The following is a 6000-nucleotide window of genomic DNA, read 5'->3' on the forward strand; positions in this document are numbered from 1 at the left end:
CAAATGGGCTAAGGATATGAATAGACACTTCACAGAAGAAGATCTATAAGCAATCAACAAACATATGGAAAAATGTTCAACATCTCTAGTAATAAGAGAAATGCAAATCAAAACCACCCTAAGATTCCATCTCACCCCAATTAGAATGGCGATTATCAAGAATACGAGCAACAACAGGTGTTGGCGAGGATGTGGGGAGAAAGGTACACTCATACATTGCTGGTGGGGTTGCAAATTAGTGCAGCCACTCTGGAAAGCAGTATGGAGATTCCTCAGAAAGCTTGGAATGGAACCACCATTTGACCCAGCTATCCCACTCCTTGGCCTATACCCAAAGGACTTAAAATCAGCATACTACAGAGATACAGCCACATCAATGTTCATAGCTGCTCAATTCACCATAGCCAGATTGTGGAACCAACCTAGATGTCCTTCAATTGATGAATGGATAAAGAAACTGTGGTATGTACATACAATGGAATATTACTCAGCTATAAAGAATAATAAAATTATGGCATTTGCAGGCAAATGGATGAAATTGGAGAATATCATGCTAAGTGAGATAAGCCAATCTCAAAAATCCAAAGGAGAAATGATCTCGCTGATAAGCAGATGATGACACATAATAGGGGGTGAAAGGGGGGCAAGAATGGAGGAAGGAGGGACTGTATAGAGGGAAAAGAGGGGTGGAGGGGTGGGGGAAGGAAAAAATAACAGAATGAATCAAACATCATTACCCTATGTAAATGTATGATTACGCAAATGGTATGCTGTTACTCCATGTACAAACAGAAACAACATGCATCCCATTTGTTTATGATAAAAATAAATTTTAAAAAAAGGCTTCTATTAAGAAATCGTTGGCTAGGCACAGTTACATATGCCTTTAATCTCAGAGGGAAGCTGAGGCAGAAGGATCGCAAGTTCATAAGCCAGGCTCAGCAACTTAGCATGCCCTGTCTCCAAATAAAAAGGCCTGGGATGTGACTCCGTGGTTAAGCACCCTTGGGTTTAATCCCCAGTACCAAAAAATTTTAAATAAATAAATAAGTAAAAAGGTAGGCTATAGCACAGAAGTAAGGCAGCCCTGGGTTCAATTCCTAGTAATGGAGAAAAAAAAAAAAAAAAAAAGGCAGGGGATAATTGACAGACAACAAACCACACATATTCAACTGTAAAACTTTAAAATTTTGACATATCTGTATATACCTGTGAAAACATCACCATGTCAAGATAGTGACTATATTGCTCTCCAGATTTCTCCCATCCTTTCATAACCCCTCAGCTTGCTCTATACTCCACATTTGATTAATATGCTTTCTGCCACTACAAGTTAACTGTGTTTTCTAGAATTTTAGTTAGAGGAATAAATTGGATGGGGGGCAGTGTCTGGCTTCTTCTACATAGTGTAACTGTTCTGAGATACATCCACTTGGTATAAGCATTGCTGAGTGGTAGTATATGAATAGATATACCACAACATGATTCTCATTTACTGTTGATAACTGCTTTGGAAAACAACTCAGTAGCTTCTTAAAAAGTCAAATATCCATCTACCATATGTCACAGCCATTTGAACCTTAGGAACTCACCCAAGAGAAAAGAAAGTACATACCCACATGAAGATCTGTACATGAATATTCATGGTACCTTTTTCTGTATTAGCTGAAATCCAGAAACAACCCATTTCCATCCACAAATGCAGGGATAAGCAAATTGTGTTATATTCATAAAAAGGAACAAATTATTGACACAAGTGACAATATGAATGAATTTCAAAATACATCAAGTAAATGAAGCAAAACAAAATAATGAGTGGTTGACTTAGGGGTATACCTTGAGCCTGGTAGCTGAGTATGCATGCAGGCCTGAGTTCAATCCTCAGCACCAGAAAAAAGTGTGCAATTATTTCTTGACTTCTTTTAAATTATTGTTTCCCCCTCCCTATTTATTTTTCTTCATGGTATCTTAAAAGAAAAATTTTTTTTATCTTTGTTTTGATTGTACTTGAAATTGGTGTACCTTTAGTTAACACAATACATGAACCTTAGAATACTAAAAATCTATTCAAGCTCTACCCAGCTTAATGACATTTAGGCCAGGACAGTATTGTTACTATGTCTTATTTGTTAACCATGAATTTGACATTATTTTGTTTCTGTCTCCTAATAATGCTTAAATTTATTCATGTGGGCCATTGCCATTACTATTTCGTCTTTTGTTTTAGAACAATTTGCCTTCTTGAATCATACCTTTAGAAAAATATTTTTTAAAGTGTGGGTTGTAATCTACACATCTCTGTTTTGCAATCTGCAGCTAACAATAATGTAGCTATGTATGTCTTTTTACTTACTTTACTTGGAATATATTGGACTAAGTCTGAGGATTTGTGAAATATTTACCAGATCAGATGAAAACATCTGATCTGGTAAATATTTAATGATTACTATGAATATTGCTTCATATCCATTCCATGTTTCTTTCTGGAATCTGATGAATCATCTCACAATCTCTTTCATATTTTTTATTTTTTTCTCTCTGTATAAGGTTCTCTGTAGTTCTTTCTTTTAAATGAGCCTATATGCCAGATTAACCTACCATTTAATTTTGAAATTCTATTATTATAAATAATTTTCATTTCTGATATGCCATGTTTCTTTTAAAATTGCCTGACCAATTCCTAGTCTTACTTTTTATCTGTGTTTTTTAATTCTTTTTATTTATTAAACATATCAAATATACTGATTTTATATATTGGATACTTCTTACAGCTGAAATCTCTGTAGATATGTTTCAGTTTGTGGTTTCTGCTGACTCTTGCTCATAATATTTTGATTCTTCCCCTTTTTTATGTTTTATGATTCTTTTTCATTTTTGTGGTACTGGGATTGAATCCAGAGGCATTCTACCACTGAATTACATCCCTAGACCTTTTATCTTTATTTTGAGACAGGGCCTCACTAAGTTGCTGAGGCTGGTGTGGAACTTTTCATCCTCCTGCCTCAGCCTCCCAAATCACTGGAATTACAGGCATGTACCACCATGCCCAGCAAAAATTGTGATTTTGAGTTTAATTATTATCTTACCTTAGAAGTCATGTATCATCTGCAAATCTGTTTCAACTATCTCAATTTTCACCACTGATCAACACAGCTTCTGACAAAAAACAAAAAGCTTCAAAATTTTGAAAATCTTTAAAGTAAATCCAACATATTCTCTTATTGCTTTCAGAGATATTGATTCACGAATTATATTTTCCATCATAAGATGAAAATGGGATAAACCCCCTGCCCTAATTATTTCAAAGAGTTAGATCTTTTTCAAAAGTAGCATTAGGCTGAAGGAAAAATATATTTATGATCAAGAGAACACGTAGAAATATGAGGGCTGGCTTGGGTGAATGGGCTGTAGCACCTCTAATTCTCTGCAGCCCCCTTCTCCAACAGGAGGAAACACAGCTTATTTAACTAGTATCTTATCTTAGACAAAAATAAAAATAAAAATCCATGAAAAGTCTTTCCTGATTCAAGGATGCTTTCTTTCTTCCCATTAGATGTTGGTAATATCACAGCTCTTTATCTTTCTATTGTTTCATAGCACAAAACATAGAAGAAAGAACTTTGAAGTGTCACAAGCTCTTTTCAGGTTTTTTCTTTTTCTTTTTTTTTTTGGCTTTTAACAGTATCAATGAAACCCAAGCCTGCTATTTTTTCTTTTTTGTTTTACCACGTTTGTCTTTCATATCTTTTACTAATTTGTCATCGATGACAATCTTACAAAATTTATTTCCAACATCAAAATACGCATGTGCGTGTTAACATTTTTATATCAGAAATAAGAGAAAACTTACACTTCTCTCCTTTAGTACACTGCTCTTGGGGGAAGAATGTGTGAACCACCAATTTGGAGACTGCATCCTTATTTTCTGAGCAGCAACTATAGGTTTAAACAGAATCCTTAGCTCCTGATGTTCTTTCTTCTTAAAAATTTGATGAATAGCCTGCAGTAATGTAGTAGAAAAAGCACAGGCTTTTGGAGTCATACAGATCTAGGTTTAAATCACAATTCTCTACGTAGTAACAGATAATCTGAAGCAAATGACTTCAGCTCTCTGAACCTATTTAGTGAACTTATCAGGTTGTAGATAGCAATTGCGTAGCTGCAAGAACCAAATAATGCCACACGAATGGAGTACCAGCACTATGCCTGCCAAGTAACCTAGGCTTATGCAATAAATTTGTATTTTATTTTCACTTTATTTCAATCTGTCAAAGACTTCCCAGACCAAATTTCAGTTAAGTCATAACCTTGATAAACTTCTTGGTTTATCCAACAATTATCATGCCAACATTTTGCAACACTTAAACCTAATATTATACATAAGATACATTAAAAATATCAATACACCAAAATACTCCTACTGAATACATCACACTAAAAAGTTACACTCCTAAACCTGTGTTCTGAAACACTAGAAATCATTCCTTTTCTTCTGTGGCTATGTTGCCAAAATGCTATATAGTTGTATAAATTTATTCGGTTCCTTTTCATGTTTTCTTTAATTTTATTTTGAATGTGTAAAATATCCATAATTCTAAAGTCTAAATATGAACAAGTTGTATTTAGAGATCTCTCTTCCATTGTTGGCATCTTTCCCTTGCTCTTTCTTTCTGCCTCTAGATTACTCTATATACTGTTCCTCTGGATGAGAGGGTGACCCAGAAGGAGCATCATCTACCATGGAGTCTGTTCCACTCATGGGTGTACTGAGGTTCATTCCATCAGTTCCCTCATGGGCATTTAGTTTGTTTCCCATCTTTTGCTAATACAAGTGATAGGCTGCAAACTATAAACAAGTCACTTTACATTTTATTTCAGTGTTTTTAGAACACATTCCTAAAAGTTAAATGGCTGTGCCAAAGGATAAATGCACATGTATTTGTTGGCTAGTTGCCAAATTGCCTCCCATGCAGTTTTGTGGTAAGGTAGCCATCCCTATCAGCAAACCGTATCAAAATGCTTATTTTCCCCCCAGTCTACAAAGTAAATACTGCATAACTTTTGAATTCTGGTGAGAAATACTTTAGGATAGCTTTATATTCTCTAGTAGTTTTAATTTGTATAACTGGAGCTGGAACATCTTTATACATCTGTCATCTGCATTTTCTTTCTTTTCTTTCTTTTTTTTTTTTTTTTTTGCTTTTATTTATTTTTGCATTTCTTTCCTATGAGCTCTCTTTTCAGATCTTTGGTTCTTTTGTCTGTTGGGTTGATGGTCTTATTTGCCTGGATTTTCAGTAAGTTGTTTTCATTAAGGAGATTAGCTCTTTGTGATAGAAATCCAAATATTTCCCCCTTTTTTGAGGTCATTTGTCTTTGCTAATGACATTTTTCATCACATAAATACTTTTTTGTTGTTAATATAGTGGGATTTATCTGGTTTTTATTTTTTCTGGAATGAGTCATAGTTATAAAACCCTTGGCTTATACTTTCATAGATTTTAACTATGTTGTTCTATGCTGTTTTGCTCTCTCTGTTGTTGTTGAGAAGTCTGTTGCTAACCTCTTCTTTCTGCCTGGAAGCCCAGAGGAATTTTTCTTCATTATGTTAAAAGTCCAACAGTTTTATTAGGACCTGACTTGGCGCTGACCATTCTGGATCAATTTTCCAGTATACAATGAGCTTTTTCTTTGTGTGTGTTGCTGGGTATTGAGCATGCTAGGTAAGCACCCTACCACTAAATTACACCCACGTCTGAACCTTTTCAGTAGGTACAGTTGAGTTTTATGTCTGTAATGTAAAGTATTAGCTCTGCTATTTTTTTTTTCTTCTTAGGAAATGACTAATTAAGAAATCCAATTTTACATATATTCTGTAGTCGCCTTCTAGATGCTGGGAGACAGCTCAGTGGTACAGCACTTGCAGAGCACACACAGTGTCCTTGGTTCGATCCCCAGCACCATGCACACACACTTTGTTTCTTTTTACCTTTCTTCATT

General features: G+C 34.9%; 1 protein-coding gene across 2 annotated transcripts in view; it reads right to left on the reverse strand.

The window, feature by feature from the left end:
* The window catches only part of CAB39L (calcium binding protein 39 like), a 117925-nt gene extending 113919 nt beyond the window's left edge, over positions 1–4006 (reverse strand). Inside the window, exons 1-2 of one of the 2 annotated variants that reach the window (XM_079137678.1) lie at positions 3851–4006; positions 3087–3156 (exon numbers count right to left, since the gene is read on the reverse strand). The gene's annotated coding sequence lies outside the window, so the exon portion shown is untranslated. The remainder of the gene's footprint in view (positions 1–3086; positions 3157–3850) is intronic. The other variant, XM_079137679.1, reaches the window with a different exon arrangement.
* Between the last annotated feature and the right edge of the window lie 1994 nt (positions 4007–6000).

Source organism: Sciurus vulgaris (genome assembly GCF_902686455.1).
Source record: "Sciurus vulgaris genome assembly, chromosome: 4".
Classification (NCBI taxonomy): Eukaryota; Metazoa; Chordata; class Mammalia; order Rodentia; family Sciuridae; genus Sciurus; species Sciurus vulgaris.